Source organism: Dama dama, chromosome 4 (genome assembly GCF_033118175.1).
Source record: "Dama dama isolate Ldn47 chromosome 4, ASM3311817v1, whole genome shotgun sequence".
Taxonomy (NCBI): Eukaryota; Metazoa; Chordata; class Mammalia; order Artiodactyla; family Cervidae; genus Dama; species Dama dama.
Window position 1 is genome coordinate 21,260,884 of NC_083684.1, and position 27,411 is coordinate 21,288,294.

The 27,411-nt window shown below is 41.6% G+C and overlaps 1 non-coding gene and 2 pseudogenes across 1 annotated transcript; 2 read left to right on the top strand and 1 right to left on the bottom strand.

Moving 5' to 3' along the window:
* Window positions 1-6,308: 6,308 nt before the first annotated feature.
* LOC133055358 (small nucleolar RNA SNORA11) lies at window positions 6,309-6,437 on the bottom strand. Its single transcript, XR_009692643.1, has one exon. It is a non-coding gene; the product is annotated as a small nucleolar RNA SNORA11 (small nucleolar RNA).
* Window positions 6,438-16,331: 9,894 nt separating this feature from the next.
* On the top strand, window positions 16,332-17,081 carry LOC133050187 (rho GDP-dissociation inhibitor 2-like; annotated as a pseudogene).
* An 856-nt stretch (window positions 17,082-17,937) lies between these two features.
* On the top strand, window positions 17,938-19,089 carry LOC133052606 (branched-chain-amino-acid aminotransferase, mitochondrial-like; annotated as a pseudogene).
* The last annotated feature ends 8,322 nt before the right edge of the window (window positions 19,090-27,411 follow it).

A 27,411-nucleotide genomic window follows, 5' to 3' on the forward strand; every position in this document is an offset into this window, starting at 1 on the left:
AAAGGAGCAACCTTGGGTAAGGAGTTGTTGCTGTCACTGGCAGGACCAGACAACCAACTATTGGCCATGGCTCAAGAGTCAGAAAGAATGTTAATAAGAATTGACTGTTGGGTAGAGCATATAGTGCTAAGATAACGGTGTGAAGTTTGGCCAGTAGTGCCAGCCCTCGGATCCTGCCCTTGATCAGGAACATCCTGCTTAAGGAATTAACAGCAACAGCTTTCCCATGGGCTCCATCAACTGTGATGCCATCCAAAACTGTACAAACTCCTTTTAATGTTCACTAAGTTGATCCCCAGGTGCTCCCCAAGTATCTAAAAGGTCCAACAGAAGGGTGACATCCTTCAGCACTATGGCATCTAGCAAAGGACGGAGGACAAGGGAAACCAATCCCTCCTGTAGGTGGAATATGCCAGAGGCTCAGGTTTAACTATACTGTAGGTACTGCTTTTGTTTTGGGAAGGAGGCCTTGATGATGTACTGAGTACTTCCATGACCTAAGGCATAATAGGCAGCTGAGGAAGCAGGGTCATGGTCTCAGGACCCATCAGATTTTCCAGGAAAATCAATATGTAGCCAGCAATTACCACTAATGGTGTATAGCATGGGATCAAGGAGGGCAGCTTCTTGCATCAAAAGTTTCCAGACAATTTATGGCCATAATGGGTAGCTGAGAGACTTTAGGCAGCAATGGAAGAGGTTGCTAAAGCCTCTACAGCGAAGAGGTCTTTGGAGGAACTAAGGTGTGGGGAAAATACCTAGACAACATGGCATCAGTCAGGCTCCCCTGCCCCACTCCCTCACGCCCTCCTACCGTGTGTTCTGTAAACAATATTGCTGACCTTGCATGGTTATGTAGCAGCTGGAGCACTGTGCCTGCATACCCACTTGACCATGGGCAACTTTTGTTCTGTCTTGGTAGATCAGTACTATTTGAGGACTCCTGGCTGCTGTTGCCCAGAGAGAATAAACATGTCTGCAGTCCCCACAGCTCCTCGAGTCTCCTTCCAGCTTCCCCGGTCGCACCTTATCTACCTTGGGTTCAGTGAACCATATAACCAGCAAGACATAAGGGGACTGCATGTTTTTCTCAACCTGGACAAAATTTCAGAGCATTTTTTTATAGGGTCTCCATTCAAGGTATCTGTAAGTAATAGTATAAATAGGCTTAAGTAAAATTTGTAAATGAGAAATGTGTTGTCTTCAAAAGCTCAAAGAGCTGAAAAGATATTAGGCTTATTTGAACACTGCCAAGAGGGCCAATCCCCTTCATGGATTGCAGCCTTATCACGGCAAAGGGGCTTGCATGATTCAATGAAGCTATGAGCCAGGCTGTGCAGGGGACCCAAAATGGATGGGGCATAGTGAAGAGTTTTCTGACAAAACATGGTCCACTGAAGAAGGAAATAGCAATCCACTCCAGTATTTTTGCCTGGAGAACTCCAGAGACAGTATGAAAAGGCAAAAGGTATGACACTGGAAGATGAGCCCCACAGGTTGGAAGGTATCCAATAAGCTACTGAGGAAGAGCAGAGGGCAATTACTAATAGCTCCAGAAAGAATGAAGTGGCTGGACAAAAGCAGAAAAGACACTTAGCTATGGGTGTGTCTGGTGGTGAAAGTAAAGTCTGATGCTGTAAAGAACAATATTGCATAGGAACCTGAAATGTTAGGTCCACGAATCAAGGAAAATTGGACGTGGTCAAGCAGGAGATGGCAAGATTGAACATTAACATCTTAGGACTTATCAGTGAACTAAAATGGACAGGAATGGATGAATTTAGTTCAGATGACCATTATATCTACTACTGCGGGCAAGAATCCCATACAAGAAATGCAGTAGCCCTCACAAGCAACAAGAGAGAGTCCAAAATGTAGTACTTGGGTGCATCTCAAAAACAACAGAATGATCTGTTTGTTTCCAAGGTAAACCATTCAACATCACAGTAATTCAAGTCTATGCCCCAACCACTGTTGCTGAAGAAGCTGAAGTTGACCAGTTCTGTGAAGACCTACAAAACCTTCTAGAACTAACACCAAAAAAAGATCTACTTTACACTATAGGAGATTGGAGTGCAAAAGTAGGAAATCAAGAGACCTGGAGTAACAGGCAAGTTTGGCCTTGGAGTACAAAATGGAGCACGGAAAAGGCTAACAGTGTTTTGCCAAGAGAACACACTAGTCATAGCAAACACCCTCCTCCAACAACCCAAGAGACAACTTTACACATGGAGCAAGTGTTTTTTACTTTCATGGCTGCAGTCACCATCCACAGTGATTTTGGAGCCCAAGAACATGGTGTCTGTCACTGTTTCCACTTTTTCCCCATCTATTTGCCATGAAGTGATGGGACTGGATACCATGATCTTAGTTTTTTTAAATGTTGAGTTTTAAGTCAGCTTTTTCACTCTCCTCTTTCACCCTCATGAGGCTCTTTAGTTCTTCACTTTCTGCCATTAGAGTTCAGTTCAGTCGCTCAGTCATGTCCAACTCTTTGCGACCCCATGAATCACAGCACACCAGGCCTCCCTGTCCACCACCAACTCCCAGAGTTTACTCAAACTCATGTCCTTCGAGTCGGTGATGCCATCCAGCCATCTCATCCTCTGTCGTCTACTTCTCCTCCTGCCCCCAATCCTTCCCAGCATCAGGGTCTTTTCAAATGAGTCAGCTCTTCGCATCAGGTGGTCAAAGTACTGGAGTTTCAGCTTCAGCATCAGTCCTTCCAATGAACACCCAAGACTGATCTCCTTCAGGATGGACTGGTTGGATCTCCTTGCAGTCCAAGGGACTCTCAAGAGTCTTCTCCAACACCACAGTTCAAAAGCATCAATTTTTCGGCGCTCGGCTTTCTTCACAGTCTAACTCTCACATCCATACATGACCACTGGAAAAACCATAGCCTTGACTAGACGGACCTTTGTTGGCAAAGTAATATCTCTGCTTTTTAATATGCTATCTAGGTTGGTCATAACTTTCCTGCCATTAGAGTAGTATCACCTAAATATGAGGCTGTTCATATTTCCCCCAGTAATCGTGATTCCAGCTCGTGATTTATCCAGCCCAGCATTTTGCATGGCGTACTCTGCATGTAAGTTAAATAAGCAGGGTGATAATATACAGCCTTGTATTCCTTTCCCAATTTTGAACCAGTCAGTTGTTCCATGTCCAGTTGCTTCTTGACCCACATATAGTTTCTCACGACACAGGTTAGGTGATCTGGTACTCCCATCTCTAAGAATTTTCCACAGTTTGCTGAGATTCACATGGTCAAAGTTTTTAGCATAGTCCATGAAGCATAAGCAGATGTTTTTTTGGAACTCCCTTGCTTCTCCATGACCCAACAAATGTTGGCAATTTGACCTCTGGTTTCTCTGCCTCTTTGAAGCCCAGCTTGTACATTTGGAAGTTCTCGGTTTATGTACTGCTGAAGCCTAACTTGAAGGATTTTGAGCATAACCTTGCTACCATGTGAAGTGAACACAATTGTACGGTAGTTTGAACATTCTTTGGCATTGCCCTTCTTTGAGACTGGAATGAAAACTTGATCTCTTCCAGTCCTGTGGCCACTGCTGAGTTTTCCAAATTTGTTGACATATTGAGTGAAGTGCTTTAACAGCATCATCTTTTAGATTTTAAATAGCTCAGCTGGAATTTCGTCTAGCTTTTTTCTTTTTTTTTAGTTTATTTTTTTCCACTTATTTTTATTAGTTGGAGGCTAATTACTTTACAATATTGTAGTGGTTTTTGTCATACATTGACATGAATCAGCCATGGATTTACATGTATTCCCCATCCCAAGACTCCAGTACACATCTATTAGAATAACCAGAATCTGGAACACTGACAACACCAAAGGCTGACAAGGATGTAAAGCTATGAGAACACTCATTCATTGTTGCTGTGAATGTAAAATGCTACAGCCACGTTAGAAAACAGTTTGGCAATTTCTTACACATCTAAACACACTCTTATCTTACAGTCCAGCAATTATGCTTCCTGATATTCACCTTAAACAGTTAAAAACATATCTGCACAGAAACCTGAACACAATGTTTAAAACAGCTCAATTCATAACTGCCAAAACTTGGACACAACCAAGATGTCCCTCAGTAAGCAAATGGATAAACTATGGAACTTCCAGAAAATGGAATATTATTCTTTTAAAAAAGAAGAGCTAGCCAGCCCTGAAAAGACATGGAGGAAGATTAAATAGATATTAATAAGTGAAAGAAGACAATCTGAAAAGGTTACACCCTATATGATTCCAACTATCTGACATTCTGGAAAAGGCAAAACTATGGAGATGGTAAACACATCAGTGGTTCCCAGGGATCATGGAGAAGGAGGGATGAACAGGCAAAGCACAGAGGATTTTTAGGACAGTGAAAATACTCAGTTATATTGTAATGATGGTACATGTCATTGTATATTTATTCACACACAGAATGTACAACACCAAGAGTGAATAATAATGTAAACTATGGACTTCAGGTGACAATGATGTGTCAATGTAAGGTCATCAATTTTAACAAATTTACAGTCTAGTGGAAGATGCCACCATGAAGGAAGCTATGCACGTGGGAGGGCAAAGGGTATATAAGAAATCTCTGTACCGTCTTCTCAACTTGGTTGAACCTAAAACTGCTATAAATAAAGTCTTACTCTGTGTTCATTTCAAAATATATACAAATATCAAATCATTATACACCTGAAACTAACCCACTGCTATTACTAATACATATAACTAATATAACATTACATCAATTATATCAATTTTTAAAATATTTATTGTAGTTGATCCACACTGTTAATTTCTGCTGTACAGCAAAGTAATTCAGTTTTATATATATATATATATATATATATATTCTTTTTCACATTCTTTTCTATTATGGTTTATCATCGGATATTGAATATAGCTCTCTGTGCTACACAGGAAGACCTTGTTGTTTATCCACTATATATACACCAGTTTGCACCTGCTAATTCCAAACTCCCAATCCTTCTCCCGTACAACCCCTGTTGGCAACTGCAAGTCTGTTCTCTACGTCTGTGAATCTGTTTCTGTTTCATAGATATGTTCATCTGTGTTGCTTTAGATTCCACATACAAGTGATATCATATGGTATTTGTATTTCTCTGACTTACTTCACTTAGTATGATAAACCCTAGATCCATCCACATTGCAGCAAATGTCATTATTTCATACTTCTTTAGAATGAGTAATATTCCATGGTATAGATACACCACATCTTCTTTATCCATTCATCTGTTGATGGATACTTAGGTTGCTCCCATGTTTATAGTGCTACTATAAACATAGGGGTTCAGGTATCTTCTCAAATTATAGTTTTATCTGGCTATATGCTGAAGAGTGGGATTGTTGGATCATATGGTAATTCTGTTTTTAGTTTTTGAGGAACCGCCACACTGTTTTCCACAGTGACTGAACCACTTTACATTCCAACCAACAGTGTTCCCTTTTCTCCATACCCTGTCTTACATTTATTACTTGTAGACTTGTTTTTTTTAGGTTAATTTGTGCTTTTATTTGTCAGTATAATTTAACTACAGTGGCCTAGAAACTTTTTTGATGTTAAAAAAAAATCACAATCCAACAAACACATACACATATATAATATACATATATTTATAAAAGTGAAACAAAAGTTTTGCCAAAAACTTCTATCCTGAGCGTTAATTTTTTTGAGACTTTTTAAAAGAAGTTTTAGGTTAACAGCAAAACTGATAGGAAAGTACAGAAATTCCCCATATCACCCCTCTTCTCACATGCATAACCAATATCAACAGAGTAGTACCTTTAAAAAAAAAAAACAAGAATGAACTACATTGACACATAGCACCAAAGTCAAAGCCCACAATTCACGTTTAGGTTTCACTTTAGTGAAACGAATAGTGTTCCACATTCTGCGGATTTGGACAAAAGTTTGATGACATATAACCATTTTTATAATATCATTCAAAGTATTTTCACTGCTCATAGAAACTTCTGTATCTGTGTATTCATCTCCCCTTCACTCCCTCAAACTCCTGGCACTGATCTTTTTACTGTCTCCATAGTTTTGTCTTTTCCAGAATGGCATATAGAATCTATTTTTTTTTTCTTTTTCCTTAAACAGAGAGGTTCAAAGCTTTTATGTCTGTAAGATCACTCATGGCCTCCCCATGTATGGACCAAATAGGCTCTAGGTGGCAAACACCTACTAAATACTGTAGCTTTCCTTCAAATATTGAGCCCTGTCCCACTGGTCCTGCCCAGCAGCCACGTGGAGGTACAGGGGGACATGTGTTGGATACTTGTTCATAGAAGACCACAAATTTTGTGCCTCTTGTTACAATGAACCCAGATTCCTATTGGGTGTGTTGTAAGCAAAGGAGCCATTTCTTCAGGCCCCCTACTCTGAGCACACCTCAGACTTTTAAATGATGGCCATTCTGACCAAAGTGAGGTGGTACCCCATTATAGTTTTGATTTGCATCTCTCTAATAATTAGCGATTATGAGCACTTTTCATGTGCCTATTGGCCATCTGTATGTCTTTCTTGAAAAAATACCTACTTAGGTCTTCTCCCCATTTCTCATTGGGTTGCTTCTTTTTTTGTTTTTGAGTTGGATAAGCTGTTTATATATTCTGGAAATTAAGTCTTTGTTGGTCATATCATGTACAATTATTTTCTCCACAATTATATACTAAATTTATAATTATGTTTGTAATATATAGGACTTCCTGGTGGCTCAGTGGTAAAGAATCCACCTGCCAATGCAGGAGACAGGGGTTTGATCCCTGGGCCAAGAAGATCCCCTGGAGAAGGAAATGGCTACCCACTCCAGTCTTTTTGCCTTGGAAATCCCATGAACAGAGGAGCCTGGTGGGCTACAGTCCATGGGGTCACAAAAGAGTTGGACACGACTTAGCAACTAAACCACATGTAATCATAATTATGTATATTATACACTATTACACCTTAATTTCTAAAACTGAATTATAGTTGATGTACAATGTTATATGCTATATGTATATAATAAAACATTGATACAAAATTTTCAAAGGTTATACTCCATTTACAGTAGTTATGAAATACTGGCTATATCCCGCTATACAATATATCCTTTTAGCTTATTTATACATGACAGCTTGTAGTTCTTAATCTCCTACCCCTATATTGCCCATCCCCCCTTAATTACACCTCACTTTTTAAATAGTCTTTAAAAATTAATTTTAGACAAAGGAGACAAGAATATACAATGGAGAAAAGACAGGCTCTTCAGCAAGTAGGATTGGGAAAGCGGGACAGTCACACGTAAATCAATGAAGTTAGAACACTCCCTCACAAACACAAACTCAAAATGGCTTAAAGACTTAAATATACGACATGACACCATAAAACTCCTAGAAAAGAACATACGCAAAATATTCTCTGACATTTCTTAGATCAGTCTTCCAAGGCAATAGAGATAAAAGCAAAAGTAAACAAATGGGGCCTAATCAAATATACAAGCTTTTGCACAGAAAACTGTAAACAAAATGAAAAGACAACCTATGGAATGGGAGAAAATATTTGCAAATAATGTGACTGACAAGGGCTTAATTTCCAGAATACATAAACAGCTCCTACAGCTCAATATCAAAAAAACAAACAACTCAATTAATAAATGGGCAAAAGACCTAAATAGATATTTCTCCAAAGAAGATATACAGATGGCCAGTAGGCACCTGAAAAGATGCTCAGCATTACTAAGTGTTAGAGAAATACAAATCAAAACTACAGTGAGGTAACACCTCACACCAGTTAGAATGGCCATCATCAAAAAATCTACAAATAAATGCTGGAGAGGATGCGGACAAAACTGAACCCTTTTACAGTTTCGGTGGGAATGTAAACATAATGGAAAACAGTGTGGAGGTTCCTCAAAATCTAGAGTTACCATAAGATCCAGCAATCCCATTCCTGGACATACATACCCAAACAACACTGTAATTCGAAAAGATACGTGTACCCCTATGTTTATAGCTGCGCTATTTACAATAGTGAAGACACGGAAGCAACCTAAGTGTCCATTAATAGATGAATGGATAAAGACATGGTATTACTCCTTCTAAAAATGAATGGAATAATGCCATAATCAGCAGCATGGATGGACCTAAAAATTATCATATGAAGTAGAGTAAATCAGACAGAGAAAGACAAATACTACATGATACCACTTATATGTGGAATCTTAAAAAAAATATACAATATGAACTTGTTTACAAAACAGAAACAAACTCACAGACGTAGAAAATAAACTGATGGTTACCAAAAAGGGAAGGGGGGAAAATGAGAAGTTTGGGATTAACAGATACACATAACTATATATAAAATAAAAAACAAGGGCCTACTGTATAGCACAGGGACTATATTCAGTATTTTGCAATAACCTATAATGGGAAAATTTGAAAAGGGATATATAAATATACACACACATACACCTGAATCACTCTGCTGTATACCTGAAACTAACACAACATTGTAAATCAACTATACTTCAATTTTTTTAAACAGTCTTTAAAAGAATCCTGTGTATCAGTAGGAAAAGAAAAACTAAAGAGTGTAATACTGGCAATAAGAACAGACATATAGATCAATGTAATAGAATTGAGAGTCCAGAAATAAACCTATTAATCTGTCATCAACCGACTTTCAACAATGGTGCCAAGACCACACAATGAGGAAAAACTAGTCTCAACTAAAGGTGCTAGAACAGTGAAATATGCACATATAACAGAATGAAGCTGAACTCTTACATCACACTATATACAAAAATTAACTCAAAATGAATCAAGGACATACATATAACAACTAAAACTATAAAACCCTTAGATGAGAGAAAGGGTAAATCTTTATAACGTTGGGTCACACAATAGTTTCTTAGTTCCGGCACCAAAAAGCACAAGCAATGAAAGAAAAAACAGATATATTGGACTACATCAAAATGAAAAACTTCTGTGCATCAAAGGGTACCATCAAGAGAGTAAAAAGACAACCCACATAATGGGTTTTTGCAAATATTTGCAAATCATATGTCTGATAAGGCACTCATCTCACACGCTAGCAAAGTAATGCTCAAAATTCTCCAAGTGAGGCTTCAACAGTACATGAACCGAGAACTTCCAGATATTCAAGCTGGATTTAGAAAAGGCAGAGGAACCAGAGATCAAATTACCAACACCCACTGGATCATAGAAAAAGCAAGAGAATTCAGAAAAATATCCACTTCTAAGCTAAAGACTTTGTGTGGATCACAACAACTGTGGAAAATTCTTAAAGAGATGGGAATACCAGATCACCTTACCTGCTTCCTGAGAAATCTGTATGCAGGTCAAGAAACAACAGTTAGAACCAGACATGGAACAGACTGGTTCCAAATTATGAAAGGAGTACCGTAAGGCTCTATGTTGTCACCCGGCTTATTTAGCTTATATGCAGAGTACATCATACAAAATGCTGGGCTGGATGAGGCACAAGATGGAATCAAGATTGCTAGAAGAAATACCAAAAGCCTCAGATATGCAGATGACACCACCCTAATGGCAGAAAACAAAGAGGAACTAAAGAGCCTCTTGATGAAAGTGAAAGAGGAGAGTAAAAAGCTGGCTTAAAATTCAACAATCAAAAAGTGAAGATCACGGCATCAGGTCCTATCACTTCATGGAAAATAGATGTGGAAACAATGGAAACAGTGACAGACTTTATTTTCTTGGGCTCCAAACTCACAGCAGCTGGTGACTGCAACCATGAAATTCAAATACGCTTGTTCCTTGAAAGAAAAGCTATGACCAACCTAGACAGCATATTAAAAAGCAGAGACTTTACTTTGCCAACAAAGGTCTAGTCAAAGCTATGGTTTTTCCAGTAGTCATGTATGGATATGAGAGTTGGACCATAAAGCTAAGTGCCAAAGAAGTGATGCTTTTGAACTGTGGTGTTGAAGAAGACTCTTGAGAGTCCCTTGGACTGCAAAGAGATCTAAGCAGTCCATCCTAAAGGAAATCAGTCTTAAAAAAAAAAAAAAAAAGGAAATCAGTCCTGAATGTTCATGGGAAGGACTGATGTTGAAGCTGAAACTCTAATACTTTGGCCACCTGATGCGAAGAACTCTTTGGAAAAAACCCTGATGCTGGGAAAGATTGAAGGCAGGAGGAGAAGGGGACAAGAGAGGATGAGATGGTTGGATGGCATCACTGACTCGATAGACATGAGTTTGAGCAAGATCCAGGAGTTGGTGATGGACAGGGAAGCCTGGCATGCTACAGTCCATGGGCTTGCAAAGAGTTAGACATGACTGAGCAACTGAACTGAACCAAACTGAAGGATCTAGTATCCAGGATATACAAAACCACTTAGAACTCAAATAAAACAACCCAATTGACAAGTCAATTAAAAATGGGCAATGAGGGCTTCCCTGGTGGCTCAGTGGTAAAGAATCTGCCTGCCAATGCAGGAGACACGAATTGGATCCCTGATCCAGAAAGATCCCACATGCTGCAAAGCAACTAAGCCTGTGTGCCACAACTATTGAGCTTGTGCTCCAGAGCCTGGGAATCATGACTACTGAACCCACATACTACAACTACTGAAGCCCATACACCCTAGAGCCTGTGCTCCACAAGAAGAAGCCACCTCAAGAGAAGCCTGAGCACCACTACTAAAGAGTAGACCCTGTTTGCTGCAACTAGAGACAAGCCTGTGCAGCCAAAAATAAATAAAATTAACTTTTTTAAAAAATGGGCAATGAACCTGAACAGATATTTCTCCAAGGAACAAATATAAATGACCAAGAAACACATGAAAAGATGTTCAATGTCTTTAATTATTAGGGAATTGCAAATCAAAACCACAACAACATCCCAGTTCACATGTACTAAGATGACTATTCTAATCCCACCTCCCCAAGGAGAAAGGACTATTTGCCTCTTTTATTCACTGTTTTATTTCCTGAACTAGAACAGTCTCTGACACAAAGCAAGTACGTAATAAATATTTGTTAAATTAATAACAAGCTCTAGGAAATTACATTTCAGAGGAGCCTCCAGAACTAGTATCCATTTTTCTCCATTGTTGGATTTGGTTAATCATTGTAAAGAGCCACTGCAGCTTAAAGCTTTTTGAACATGACAATTTTCTTTCTTTCTTGTTTTTTTTTTTTTTTTTTTTTGGTGTCAAACTATACTACTTCTTTTAAAAAATGAAAAATAACAAGTATGGGTGAGGATGTGGGAAAATTAGAACTTTCATATGATGTTGGTGAGAATATAAAATGCAACAACTCCTGTGAACAACAGTTTGACAGTTCCTCAATAAGTTAAATGCAGAATTACAGTATGATCTTTCTGCTTCACTCATGGGAATATAATAAATGAAAACAGATGTTAAAACAGAACTTGTGGGAGTTCCCTGGTAGTCTATTGGTTAGGATTCAGCATTTTCACTGCCATGGTCCAGGTTCAATCCCTGGTTGGGGAACTGAGATCCTACAAGCCATGCAGTGCAGCCAAAAAACAAAACTTGAGTAGTAATGTCCTAAAAAGAATATATTAAACACACACATAATTTGGACATGAATATTAACAGCAGCACTATTCACAATAACCAAAAGGTGGAAACTACCAAAATGTCCATCAACTGCTGAATGGATTAACAAAATGTGATATATCTACACAATGGAATGTCATTTGGCCATAAAAAAGAACAAAGTACTGATATACAGAACAATATGGATAAACTAAATGAAAGAAGTCAGATATCAAAGGACACATTGCATGACTCCATTTATATGAAATATCAATAATAGGCAAATCCACAGAAACAGAAAGCAAATTCGTAGTTACTAGGAACTAGAGGGAGCATGAATCAGGAAGTGAGTGCTTAATTGAAAACAGGGTCTCATTTTGAAGTGATGAAAATGTTCTAGAACTAGATGGTGGTGATGGTTATACCATATTGTGAATATATTATGCCATTGAAGTATATATATACTTTAAAATGGTTTATATGGTGAATTTTATATTTTTGAATAAAAAATCAATTTTATTTCTATATATAATTAATGAACATTGATAAAATGAAAATTTTAAAACAATTCAACTTATAGTAGCATCGAAAAAATTAAATTCATAACAGAAAACTTAACAAATATGTACAAAATCTATACATTGAAAACAATAAAGCACTGCTGAGAGAAAGTAGAAGCAGTAAATTTCTCTTGCTCAGAGGGAAAGTAAAAAAGAATTTTAAAAGAAACATATATTAAGGCCCACATTTTGGCATAAAAGATGTCTTACAAATAGTTTTAATTGAGAGAACTTGAATACTTTTTCTAGTTAAAAATAATAAAATTTTATACATATCAGTTCAGTTCAGTCGCTCAGTCATGTCCAACTCTTTGCGACCCCAGCACACCAGGCCTCCCTGTCCATCACCAACTCCTGGAGTTTACTCAAACTCATGCCCATCTGGTCAGTGATGCCATCCAGCCATCTCATCCTCTGTCGTCCCCTTCTCCTCCTGACCCCAGTCCCTCACAGCATCAGGGACTCTTTCAGTGAGTCAACTCTTCGCATGAGGTGGCCAAAGTACTGGAGTTTCAGCTTCAGCATCAGTCCTTCCAATGAACACCCAGGACTGATCTCCTTCAGGATGGACTGGTTGGATCTCCTCGCAGTCCAAGGGACTCTCAAGAGTCTTCTCCAACACCACAGTTCAAAAGCATCAATATTTTGGTGCTCAGTTTTCTTCACAGTCCAGCTCTCACATCCATACATGACCACTGGAAAAACCATAGCCTTGACTAGACAGACCTTTGTTGGCAAAGTAATGTCTCTGCTTTTTAATATGCTATCTGCTGCTGCTCCTGCTAAATCACTTCAGTCGTGTCCGACTCTGTGCGACCCTAGGTTGGTGATAACTTTCCTTCCAAGGAGTAAGCGTCTTTTAATTTCATGGCTGCAATCACCATCTGCAGTGATTTTGGAGCCCCCAAAAATAAAGTCAGCCACTGTTTCCACTGTTTCCCCATCTATTTCCCATGAAGTGATGGGACCAGATGCCATAATATTAGTTTTCTGAATGTTGAGTTTTAAGCCAACTTTTCCACTCTCCTCTTTCACTTTCATCAAGAGGCTTTTTAATTCCTCTTCACTTTCTGCCATAAGGGTGGTGTCATCTGCATATCTGAGGTTATTGATATTTCCCCCAGAAATCTTGATTCCAGCTTGTGCTTCTTCCAGACCAGCGTTTCTCATGATGTACTCTGCATATAAGTTAAATAAGCAGGGTGACAATATACAGCCTTGACATACTCCTTTTCCTATTTGGAACCAGTCTGTTGTTCCATGCCCGGTTTTAACTGATGCTTCCTGACCTGCATATAGATTTCTCAAGAGGCAGGTCAGGTGGTCTGGTATTCCCATCTCTTTCAGAATTTTCCACAGTTTATTGTGATCCACACAGTCGAAGGCTTTGGCATAGTCAATAAAGCATAAATAGATGTTTTTCTGGAACTCTCTTGCTTTTTCAATCATACAGTGGATGTTGGCAATTTGATCTCTGGTTCCTCTGCCTTTTGTAAAACCAGCTTGAACATCTGGAAGTTCATGGTTCACGTATTGCTGACCTGGCTTGGAGAATTTTGAGCATTACTTTACTAGCGTGTAAGATGAGTGCAATTGTGCAGTTGCTTGAGCATTCTTTGGGATTGCCTTTCTTTGGGATTGGAATGAAAACGGACCTTTTCCAGTCCTGTGGCCATGCTGAGTCTTCCAAATTTGTTGGCATATTGAGGGTAGCACTTTCACAGCACCATCTTTCAGGATTTGAAATAGCTCAACTGGAATTCCATCATATCCACTAGCTTTGTTCGTAGGAGTCAGTAAAAAAATTTTTTCCATTGGGTTACGTATGACACATTAGTAAAGGGTAAAAAAAACTCCATCATGAGAAAAAAATACCTTTGGTCACCTTTCTGTCACTCTGACCCTGTTAACCCAATAAAGATGGAATGGCAGCAGTGTTACTAAGCAATACTGCTTAAAGTAAAACTGACCCTTTGTTGGCATCTGGACTGGAAGGCTCCTGGTGAGAAGCCACAGCTTTGGGCTTCCCTAAATGCAGTATAATCATTCCATTCTCTGCAAAACCTTGGAAGTTAAGGCCTTGCTCATGGGCTAAGAAACATGAAACTACCAAGCCATGATAACTTGCAACCATTGGCGTGAGCTTTTTTTTTCTTCTTCTTTACACCTGGGCTGTCATTTAGGGAAGCAGAGAAAGCCTCAGGAATGCTGTGAGGATCCTTACTGACCACACTTCTGATGCTGTTCTCATCACATGCAGTGTTTATTGTCATAGCTGAGAGCTTTTAAGTTTAAATGTCAATCTGATCCCCAGATCAACAGCAGTCATAAAGCCACTTCATGACCTAATGAATTTAGTTTAGAAAGCAGATATTGAAAGTTCAAGAAACCACATAAGGCAAACTCACCTCTTAAAAAGTTAGAAGAATATGCAACATTATAGAGGAGAGAACTCAGAAAAATAGGACTTTAATGAGGTCTTAGTATTTTAAAGTGTTCTACTAAAAACTAGACCAAATTAATGACTTGTGATATTATGCAAATTATTTAAAAGTATATAGATCACTAATTACTTAAGTCTAAAAGGAAAGCATCACTACACTGCAGGCCTTATTTACTGTCACATTTAAGCATCCGTCCAGGTGGCGGGGGGACAGTTTGGGGGGTCCACCGTACACATCTGAAATGGAAACAAAGCAACCCTGACTGGCAGGAGGGGGATTTGGGAGCCAGGAGCCCTGACTTGGGAGTTTGCACATCAGGCACTCTCGTCGGGGCAGCAGGGGGCTGAGGGACCGTTCTCGTCCACTTGGGCCGCTGCCCCACACTCCTGCCGCTGTCACCGGAGCCGGCCAGGCTCCTCGAGGAGGCTCCGGACAGGTCGCCCCGTCGGCTCAGGATAAACCCACGCCCCCTCTCACGCAGCCCAGCCACAGGGCAAGACACTCGCCCGTCTGACCGCCGCCAGGTGGACACCGGCCGGGCCGCGGCTCCGGGCGCTCCCCCGGCAACCCCTCGGCTCGGCCGGGCCGGTTCGGGGCTCCCGCGGTGGCCACAGAGCCCGAGGGCTGGCCCACTCGCTCGGCCGCCGGGACCCCGGCGAAGCGGCCTCTCCACAGCCAACCGCCACGGGCAACGGCCGCCTGCCCGCGCGCACTCGCTCCGCTGGCCCGCGTGTTCGGTGCCCGGCTCCCGGCGCCCACCTGTTGGTGACACTCGGGGCAAGATTTGGTGGCCATCTTCACTTTCTTGGCTCAAGTTGCAGACAAGCTTTTTTCTGAAGGCAGCCGCGGCAGCAGCGGCTCGGGCTCCGCCCCTCGTACCTCAGCCGCCCAGCCTCAGCCCGCCAGGCCCAGGCTAGCCAGACCCAGGCTCTGACGGGTGAGAGCGGGCGCTCTCGCTCAGAGCCCGCGGGCCGAGGGGGCGAGGCGCGACGTGCGCCGGCTCTGAGGGTCTGCGGAACAGCCCCCCTTCACACGGATCAGCTTCTCACCAGATTGCTTGGCCTGGATCTTCTGGCGCAACAATGGGTACGCCCCCTCCAGGCCGGCATGGGGGCGTGGCTTGCCGCGACTCCGCAGTGAAGGGCGTCGGGCTCGACCAATGAATGGGTCGTGGTATTGAGCACAGATAGGATCATGGTGCTGAGCATGCCCCCTCTCTGAGAGGAAGAAGAGAGAGTGAAAAGCAGGTGGAGAGTGAGTTGCTTAGCACAGATCCTCATGTTTGATAAACTTCAGTTTCGCAAGTCTAATCATTGAGGAATTGGAGTAGAGATGTCATTAACGCCCTGGACCCAGCGTTGGTGATTAAAAATTCATTCGTTTAACGATATGATAGGGCCTAAGGCCCTAGTGGGCAAATTTGAATAATATGCAATTTGTCTGCCCTCCAAAACCGTCTAGCTGTTTAGATCTGTTACTACTTAAGAGTCTACAATGAAAGACCAGTTTGTTTTAAATTCATCATGTATTTTTAAGAAAAAATATTACTCGTAAAATGAAGTGAAAAATATATATACAAAATACAAGTTTATTTTTAAATGTGGAATTCGACAGCCATAAAATTACACTTAAAAAAATTACATTTCAACAATCGGAGCAAACATAACAAAGAAAATAATTTAAGAAAGTAAACTTTAAGAAGCAAAAAGACTGTAGAACCAAGCTGATTCGAACCGAGCTGGTGCACGATCAAAATGACTGAAAAGGCCCCAGAACCACACGTGGAGGAGGATGACGATGAGCTGGATGGCAAGCTCAACTACAACCCCCCCCCCCCCCCCCAAGAAATCCCTGAAGGAGGTGCAGGAGATGGACAAAGATGATGAAAGTCTAACTAAGTACAAGAAAACGCTCCTGGGGGACGGTCCTGTGGTAGCAGACCCAACAGCCCCCAACGTCACGGTCACCCGCCTGACCCTCGTTTGTGAAAGTGCCCCAGGACCAATCACCATGGACCTCACTGGGGATCTGGAAGCCCTTAAAAAAGAAAACTTTGTCCTAAAGGAAGGTGTTGAATATAGAGTAAAAATTAACTTCAAAGTGAACAAGGATATTGTGTCAGGACTGAAGTATGTTCAACACACCTATCGGACGGGGGTAAAAGCGGATAAAGCAACGTTCATGGTGGGCAGCTATGGGCCTCGGCCAGAGGAATATGAGTTTCTGACTCCAGTTGAGCAGGCCCCCAAGGGCATGCTGGCCCGAGGCACTTACCACAACAAGTCCTTCTTCACCGACATGACAAGCATGACCACCTCACCTGGGAGTGGAACCTGTCCATTAAGAAGGACTGGACAGAATGAGCGCCTCTGCCCTTCGCTCTGCCTATCTCTGCCACCCAGAAGAGCCCTTGGTCCCTCCTCCCTGGTCACAGTTGGGCCCCTTCCCCAGCACCCTCCACCATCTCTTAGCACTGCACCCTCTCCCACACAGTGTCTCCCAGTGATACCCGAACAAGATGCTTAAAATCTGGGCCTTCATCCTGCCGTCCTGATCATGGCCAAGATCTCCCAAGTTCTCTGTCCCATAGACAATCATTTAATATTCCCTCTTTTATTCCCATTTGAGCAACTGGAGATGGGCAAACTAGCACAGTCCTTCTGCCTCAGGTCCTTGTCTCTCCCTCCCACCCCTGGATTCTCCTGTGGTTACTGCTGGTTCAGTGAAGGTCCCTCATCACGTTCCCTGCCAACTGGGGTTTTCCTTTTCTGGGAGACACTGTAAACAGCACAAGAGAACAAGAATAAAGCAGTTATAAGAGCTGACTGAGAGAAAAAAAAAAAGTAAACTTTATTCTGACAAAATTTGCCAATGAGCATTTATTACAATGGCTATTGCACTGATATCTGTTCTACAATTTTAAGGAAAGCAAAGGCATTAGTGAAATTTCTATTCTACATGTTAATACCTGTAAGCACACTTTGAATGAAGACAATGTATATAAATATTTAAAGTTTTCAATGTGACAAATAAGGTTGCTTCTTGTTTAGTCATTTACCTAAATGAGTTTGGATTGATAAAAGCACCACTTGTAGAGAAAAATTTATATCGAAACTGTCTCTGGGTTCTCGTGACAGGAAAACTATCTTAAACCATTAAACTATGTTAATGGTGATGGAAGAATAGATTTTAAAGCAATTTTAGTAAATTCATGATTCATTCTTACCCTTTATCCAAAATGATCTGATGATGTAGTTTCATAATTCATATTCGGAGGAGGAGGGGCCCCCTCAGAAAGGAGCACGAGGCTTTAGAGGGGATGAAGGGAGAGAGATTTGGACCCCAAATTTTCTCCCTGTTCTTTGGCTTCTGTGTGGTCCCAGACGATATGCCTCATCCAGCCTCAAAGCTGCTGACGGGCAGCTGGAAATGACACAGGAGCTGCAAAAGAAGCCTGACCCCTGCTGTTCAGGAAGGCGTTGACCGATCACATCCTGATGGTGGGACGGAACAGGGAGAAGGGCTGGGGTCAGCCCCAAATCCAGCCCTTCCAAAACCTCACTCTGCTCTCGGCCAGCTCGGCTCTCCACTACTCCCTGCAGCTCTTCGAAGACCTGAAGGCGTTCAAACGCGGGGAACCAGCGCATGCGCCTCTTCCGACTTTGGCTCAACATGGAACTCAGGCTGTGTTCAGCCCTGCGCCTCTGCCTGCAGTTTTGACAAAGCTGAGTTGTTGGAGTGCATCCGCCGGCTGGTGGAAGAAGACAAGGACTGGGTCCTGAGGGCGTGGACTCCAGCCTCTCTGTGAGGCCGGTGGTAATCCGGAAGGAACCCTCGCTAGGTGTCTGCAATCTTCCCTGGAATTGCCTTGAGCCCTGTCTCCCTCCTGACGGATCCATCCTTCATCTGAGCCTGGGTAGGTGGGGTCAGCGACTGTAAGCTGAGGGAAAATTAAGCGCCCACCGCGTTCGTGCAGCAGGAGGCACAAAAGAAGGGCTGCGAACAGGTCCTCTGGCTATACGAGCCTGACCTCCAATTCATCAAGGTGGGCACTATGAACATCCTCGTCTTCTGGACCCACGACGATGGGGCGCTGGAACTGGTGACTCCGACACTGGACCGTGTCATCCTGCCTTGACTAGTCCGACAGAGTCTGCTGGACCTGGCTCGGACCTGGGGTGAGTTCCAGATGGTGGAGTGTAAGATCACCATGAACGTGTTCCTGCGGGCGCTGGAGGAGTCTATGCTTCAGGAACTGCTTGTCAGGTCTGCCGTGAGCATCAAATCCTGTACCAAGGCAAGCATTTCCACATTCCCACTAAGGAAAATGGGGCTGAGCTTATCCTCCACTTCCACAAGGAGCTGAAGGCGACCCAGTACGGATCAAAAGCCCACAAAAGGATGCTCCGAGTGCAATGCTGCAGGCTATGCCGGACCACTCACTCCAGGGACCATCCACCCCGGTTGGACCTTCACCTCCATACCAGTGACTCACCTGAAGTGATATGAAATAAAAGACAGAGGAACCTGGGTCTCTGGTGTGCCCACAGTACACTCCCAAAGTCATAAGGGCCTGACCCAGGCATCTTGGCCTCTAGCCCTGCCACTCAGGCCTTGGGGATCTGTACTGCCCTCTGCTCCGTATTGTGTGGTCAAGGACTGTGGGGTCAAGATGTTTAGGAAACACTTTGACCCCAAATCTGCATCTCTGTTTTCAGGCTGGATCTCCCCAGGGCTGCCGTTGATTTTTTTCCTTTAGCTGCAATTTTGAAAAAAAAAAAAAAATGCCAAGGAACAAGAAAAGAAATTCATATTCAATCTTAATGAGTAGCTAGAGCTAACAATTTATCCAAGAGTAATGGTTAGAATTTAAAATGTCTTTCAATGAAATAAATTGGTTCCAGATCCATGATTTTCCTGTATGGGGATCTTCTTTTGAGGGAAAGTGCAATTCAAACTGTTCTATAATATTTGTATAATATTTAATTATAATTTTTCACATATGCAATGTCAAGCTCATGGTCTCTTTCACTGATAATTTTTGTTAGAATATGAAATAACAATACATGAAACTGTTCTTCCAACTTTCTAACTTAAATTTTTGTTCTTCAGTCTTAACTGCCGTACTTGCATTCCTTCCTTCCACTGATACATTAAAATCCAAAAAGCTTCCCTGGTGGCTCAGACAGTAAAGAATCTGAGACCTGGGTTTGATCCCTGGGTCAGGTAGATCCCCTGGAGAAGGGAAGGACTACCCACTCCAGTATTCTTGCCGGAGAATTCCATGGACAAAGGAGCCATGGGGTCACAAAGAGTTGGACACAACTAAGCTACTACCACTTGCACTTCACTACTTTCATCCTTCACAAAATACTAGCAAACCAAATTTAGCAACATATGAAAGGTTTATATGTCATGACCCAAATGAGATTTATTCTCAGAATTCAGGGATGTTCAACATACAAAAACCATTCAATGGAGTAAACCACAGGGGCGTCAGCAACAAAATGGTAGAATAGGAGTTTTCTACCATCCTCCCTTCAAAGAACACTAGTTTGACAATACGCACAAGTGAAGGTATCTTTGTGAAAGTCGAGGAGTCCAGTGAAGAAGTTCTAGCACATCCTTGGAGCCAAATGCAAATCCAAGACTGGACACATTAAAGAGGACCAAAAAAGCAGTTTTACATTATTTGTCATTCCTCCCTTGGTGTAGCACATCTCAGAGCAAAAGAGACCTCCTAGGACTGGAATTTCTTTCACAGCGGCAAGTGAGAGCATGTGAGTGAGTGCCCAGTTTTTCCCCCAGCTGTGCAGGACACTGTCAAAGAGGCCCAGTTCTTCCTTACCCTATCCAGAATACAAGGTAAGTTACACAGCTAAGAGTGAGGAGAGGCTGGGAACACAGCAGGCAGTGCTTGGAATGCATCAAAGAGATGTGAATTCTTCTAACTGTTTTGCAGACTCCATTAGAGGATCACCCACAAACCTCTGAAGAGGCCTTACCAGTGGATCCCCGCAACTGGCCCAAAGGCATTCCCAACACTCTCGACACCTCACCCACACAGTCTTCTGCCTTGCAGCCAGCATCCTGTGTGTGCCCCTGAGGTGGCAAGTACAAGCATTGGCACAAAGCTTGTGAGCACGTGCAGAAAGCTGGCCCAACTCTGCAAAACTGTGAGAAAGCAAACTTCAACATTCCCTGATAGTTCAGTTGGTAAGGAATCCACCTGCCATGCAGGAGACCCCAGTTCGATTCATTGGTTGGGAAGATTCCCTGAAGAAGAGAAAGGCTGCCCACTCCAGTATTCTGGCCTAGAAAATTCCATGGACTGTATAGTCCATGGGGTCAAAAAGAGTCATGAGTGACTGAGCGACTTTCACTTTCTTGGGAAAAGTAAAATTGATTTTGTCAGTACAAGGTCTAGACTGAATCATGAAGAAATTAAAAATCTGAACAAACCAGTAACAAGCACGAAGACTGAATTAGTAATTTTAAAATCTTCCCAAACAGAAAAGCTTAGGACAAGATGGTTTTATTAGTGAATTTTACCATTTAAAGAATTAATTCCAGTTGTTCTCAAATTCTTGCAAAAAACTGAAGGCAAAGGAATACTTCTAAGTTTATTTTAGAAGGCCAATTACCCTGACATCAAAACAAGAAAGGAAAACTAGAAAATAACAGTGCAATATCCCTGAAAAACATAGATGTAAAAATCCTCAGCAAAATATTAGGAATATGAATTTAACAGCAGAGTAAAAGGATTATATGGTGGTGATCAAGTGGAAGTTAACACTGAGATTCAACATATACACATCAATAATGCTGATACACCACTTTAATAGATTCAAGGATGAAAATCATATGATCATCTCAGATGAAGAAAAGGCATTTGCCAAAATTTATCATCCTTTCATGATAAACTCTCAACAAATTATGTATAGTAATAATAAAGGCCACATATGATAAACCCATAGCTAATAACTTTATTGCTGTTATTGTTCAACTGCTCAGCTGTGTCTGACTCTTTGTGACCCCATGGACTGCAGCATGCCAGGCTTCCCTGTCCTTCACCATCTCCTGGAGTTTACTCAAGCTCATGTCCATTGAGTCAGTGATGCCATGCGACCATCTAATCCTCTGTTGTCCCCTTCTTCTCCTGCCTTCAATCTTTCCCAGCATCAGGGTCTTTTCCAATGAGTCAGCTCTTTGCATCAGATGGCCAAAGTATTGGAGCTTTAGCTACAGCATCAGTCTTTCCAATGAGTATTCAGGGTTAATTTCCTTTAAGGATTGACTGGTTTGATGTCCTCCTTGTCCAAGGGACTCTCAGGAGTCTTCTCTAGCACCACAGTTTGAAAGCATCTATATTTCTGTGCTCAGCCTTTTTTATGGTCCAACTCTCACATTCGTACATGACTACTGGAAAAACTATAACTTGACTATATGGACTTTTGTCATTGCTCTTTCCCCTGGGTCCTGGTGCACACAAGGTTTTGTTTGTGTCCTCCAAAAGTCTCTGTTTTCACCAATCCTGTGGAAGTTCTGTAACCAAATCCCATTGACCTTAAAAACTGGGGATTCCGAGCCCTTTGCCTTAGTTTGGGAAGTCTAATGTGGGGCCTAGAACCTTCACAACCATGCGAGATCTTCTTTGGTATAATTGTTCTCCAGTTTGTGGGTCACCCACCCGGTGGCTCTATGGTAGGACTAATGGTGACCTCTTCCAAGAGGACTTATGCCACCATTCCACACATCCCAAGACTACTGCTGCCAGTGCCCATCCCTATAGCAGGCCACTGCTGACCCATGCCTCTGTGGGAAATCCTCAAAGACTCACAGGCAGGTCTGGTTTAGTCTCTTTTGGGGGTCACTAATCCTTTTCCCTGGGTACTGGTGCACACAAGTTTTTATCTGTCCCCTCCGAGAGTCTCTGGCAGGTATCAGGTTTGATTTTGATGTCTGCAGCCCTCCTACCATCTTGTTGTGGCTTCTCCTCTGTCCTTAGACATGGGGTATCTTTTTTTGGTGGGTTCCCTTGTCTTGGCCTGATCTTAGGGGAAAGATCAGGCCAAGACAAGGGTGCCCACTCTCACCACTTCTATTCAACATGGTACTGGAAGTCCTAACCAGAGCAATTAAATGAGAAAAAGATATATAGCCTACGTAAGTGGAAATTATTTTTGGAAAATTCTTAAAGGGATGGGAATACCAGACCACCTTACTTGCTTCCTGAGAAACCTGTATGAAGGTCAAGAAACAGCAGCTGGAACTGGACACAGAACAATAGACTGGTTCAAAATTGAGAAAGGAGAACATCAAGGCTCTATATTTCCACCTTGCTTATTTAACTTATATGAACGTTATATAAGTTAACATATATAATATAAACTTATATAAGTTATGTAACATCATGCAAAATGCCAGGCTGAATGAAGCACAAGCTGGAATCATGACACCAGGAGAAATGTCAACAGCCTCAGATATGCAGATGACACCACCCTAATGGCAGAAAGCGAAGAGGAACTAAAGAGCCTCTTGATGAAGGTGAGAGGAGAGTGAAAAGGCTGGCTGAAAATGCAACATTCAAAAAATGAAGATCATGGCATCTGGTCCCATCACTTCATGTCAAATAGATGGGGAAACAAAGGAAACAGTGACAGACTTTATTTTCTTGGGCTCCAAAATCAATGCGAACGGTGACTGCAGTCATGATATCAAAAGAAAACTCCTTGAAAGAAAACCTTTGACAAACCTAGACAGTTCATTAAAAAGCAGAGGCATCACTTTGCCAACAAAGGTCTGTATAGTCAAAGCTATGGTTTTTCCAGTGGTTATGTAAGGATGTGAGAGTTGGGCCACAAAGAAGGCTGAACACCAAAGAATTGATGCTTTCGAATTGTGGTGTTGGAGAAAACTCTTGAGAGTCCCTTGAACTTCAAGGAGTTCAAATCAATCAATCCCAAAGGAAAGCAACCCTGAATATTCATTGGAAAGACTGATGCTGAAGCTGAAACTCCAATACTTTGGCCACCTGATGTGAAGAACTGACTCACTGGAAAAGACCCTGATGCTGGGAAAGACTGAAGGCAGGAGGAGAAGGGGATGACAGAGGATAAGATGGTTGGATGGCATCACCAACTCAATGGACATGTGTTCGAGCAAACTCCAGGAGACAGTGAAGGACAGGGAAGCCTGGCATGCTGCAGTCCATGGGGTCACAAAGAGTCAGACATGACTGAGTGACTGAATGACAACAAATAGTAAAGGAAGAAGAAAATTTATCTGTTTGCAGATGACACAATCTTATATAGCTAGAACTACAACAGCAAAAGTCATTAGAACTAGTAAATTAATTCAATAAAGTTACAGAACAAAAAAATTCAGTATGCAAAAAATCCATTGCAGGGGACTTCCCTGGCCATCCAGTGGCTCTGTGCTCCCAATGCAGGGGCCCCAGGTTCTGTCTCTATCCAGGGAACTAGATCCCACATGCTACCACAAATATTGAAGATCCCACATGCCACAACTAAGACCCAGCATAGCCAAATAAATTAATTAAATAAATAAATATTTTAAAAAATCAGTCGTATTTTTAAACACAAACAATGAACTACAGGAAAGATAAGTTAAGAAAGCAGCCCCATTGATAGTAGCATCAAAAGTAATAAAATATTTAAGAATAATTTTACCCAAAGAGGTGAAATATCTTTACACTAAAAATTATAAGTGAAAGTATTAGTTGCTTATTTGTGTCTCACTCTTTACAGTCACACCATAGACTGTAGCCCACCAGACTCCTCTGTCCATGGAATTCTCCAGGTAAGAATATTAGAATGGGTAGCTGTTACCTTCTCCAGGGGATCTTTCTGACCCAAGGATCAAACCCAGTTCTCTTGTATTGCAAGCAGATGTTTTACTACTTGATATAAAAATTATAGGACTTTCGTGGTGGTACAGTGGATAACAATCTGCTTGCCAAAAATTCACATGCAATCACAAAAGATGTTGAATGGCCAGATGAACCCAGAGAAAGAAGAAAGCTGGTGACCCTTGGGAAAGGGGAGAGGCAGATGCAGATGAGAGACAGAGGGCATTGGTGGGTGACTCCATGGACCCCTTTCCCAGGAAGGGAATGCAGGACCAGGAGATGGTGGTGGTATGTGCATGCCACCATACTAATCCATGCCTGGGTCCTCCACCATCACTGGCACAAGTGTGGGCCAGGGGACTTGTCAGTCATTGGCCCTTGCTCTCTTCCTTTCCACAGTGCAGGTCAACCAGCAGTCCTGGCAGGCTTGGGCTGAATGTCCCAGCAGACTGGCTAAACGGTTACAAAACAAGACACATATATATGCTATCTATAAGAGACCCACATCAGATCTAGAGACACATATAGTCTGAAAGCAAGATAATGGAAAAGAAGTATTCCATGCATATGGAAATCAAAAGAAAGCTAGAGTAGCAGTACTCATTTAAAACAAAATAGACTTTTTAAAATAAAGACTATTACAAGAGACAAAGAAGGACATTACACAATATCAAGGGATCAATCCTAGAAGAATATATAACAATTGTAAATATATATGTATTCAACATAGGAGAACCTCAATATATAAGTCAAATACTAAGAGCTTAAAGGGAGAAATGGACTGTAACACAATAATAGTGGAGAACTTTAGCACCCTACTTCATGAATGAACAGATCATTCAGACATAAAACCAATAAGTAAAGAAAGGCATGAAATGACAAATTAGATCAGGTGGACTTAATGGATATTTATAGAGCATTCCATCCAAAAGCAGCAGAATACCTATTATTCTCAAGTACACATGGAACATACTCCAGAATTGACCGTATCCTGGGCTAAAAAGTGAGCCTCGGTGAACTTAAGAAAATTGAAATAAAATCAAGTATCTTTTCCAACCACAACTCTCATGAGATTAGAAATCAACTATAAGGACTTCCCTGATGATGCATTGGATAAGAGTCTGCCTGACAAAGCAGGGGACATGGGTTCGATCCCTGGTCTGGGAAGATTTCACATGCTGCAGAGCACCTAAGCCTGTGATTCACAATTATTGAGCCTGAACTCCAGTCTGTGAGTCGAAACTACTGAGTCATCCTAAGGTCCACTTGACTTTGCATTCTAAAATGTCTGGCTCTAGGCTGGTGATCACACCCTTGTGATTATCTGGGTCATGAAGATCTTTTTTGTATCATTCTTCTGTGTATTCTTGCCACCTCTTCTTAATATCTTCTGCTTCTGTTAGGTCCATACAGTTTCTGTCCTTTATTGGGCCCACATTTGCATTAAATGTTCCCTTGGTATCTCTAATTTTCTTCAAGAGATATCTAGACTTTCCCATTCTATTGTTTTCCTCTATACCTCTATACACAGAAGAACTATAGAACCAGAGGTCAAATTCCCAACATCTGTTGGATCATTGAAAAAGCAAGAGAGTTCCAGAAAAACATCTATTTATGCTTTATTGACTATGCCAAAGCCTTTGAGTGTGTGGACCACAACAAACTCTGGAAAATTCTTAAAGAGATGGGAGTACCAAACCACCTGACCTGCCTCTTGAGAAATCTATATGCAGGTCAGGAAGCAACAGTTAGAACCAGGCACGGAACAACAGACTGGTTCCAAATAGGGAAAGGAGTATGTCAAGGCTGTATATTGTCACCCTGCTTATTTAACTTATATGCAGAGTACATCATGAGAAACGCTGGGCTGGATGAAGCACAAGCTGGAACCAAGATTGCCAGGAGAAATATCAATAGCCTCAGGTATGCAAATGACACCACCCTTATGGCAGAAAGCGAAGAAGAACTAAAAAGCCTCTTGATGAAAGTGAAAGAGGAAAGTGAAAAAGTTGGCTTAAAGCTCAACATTCAGAAAACTAAGATCATGACATCTGGTCCCATCACTTCATGACAAATAGATGGGGAAACAGTGGAAACAGTGACAGACTTTATTTTATTGGGCTCCAAGATCACTGCAGATGATGACTGCAGTCATGAAATTAAAAGATGCTTGCTCCTTGGAAAAAGAGCTATGACAAACCTAGACAGCATATTAAAAAGCAGAGACATTACTTTGCCAACAAAGGTCTGTCTAGTCAAAGCTATGATTTTTCCAGTAGTCATGTAAGAGAGTTGGACTATAAAGAAAGCTGAGCACCGAAGAATTGATGCTTTTCAACTGTGGTGTTAGAGAAGACTCTTGAGAGTCCCTTGGACTGCAAGGAAGTCAAACCAGTCCATCCTAAAGGACATCAGTCCTGGATATTCATTGGAAGGACTGATGCTGAAGCTGAAACTCCAATACTTTGGCCACCTGATGCGAAGAACTGACTCATTGGAAAAGACCCTGATGCTGGGAAAGATAGAAGGTGGGAGGAGAAGGGGACAACAGAAGACAAAATGGTTGGATGGCATCACCGACTCAATGGACATGAGGTCGCAAAGAGTTGGACACGACTGAGTGACTGAACTGAAATGAACTGAACTGAACACCATGATCAAGTGGGATTTATCCCAGTGATGCAAAGACTGTTCAATATCTACAAGTCAATCAATGTGATACATCACATCAACAAATTGAAGAATAAAAACTATATGATCATCTTAATATAGAAAAGGCTTTTGATAAAATTCAATACCCATTTATAATAAAAACTCCAGAAAGTGGGTATAAAGGGAACCTATCTCAACATAATAAAGGCTATATATGACAAACCCACAGCAAATATTGTTCTCAATGGTGAAAAACTGAAAACATTTCCTCTAAGACCAGGAACAAGGCAAGGATGTCCACTCTTACC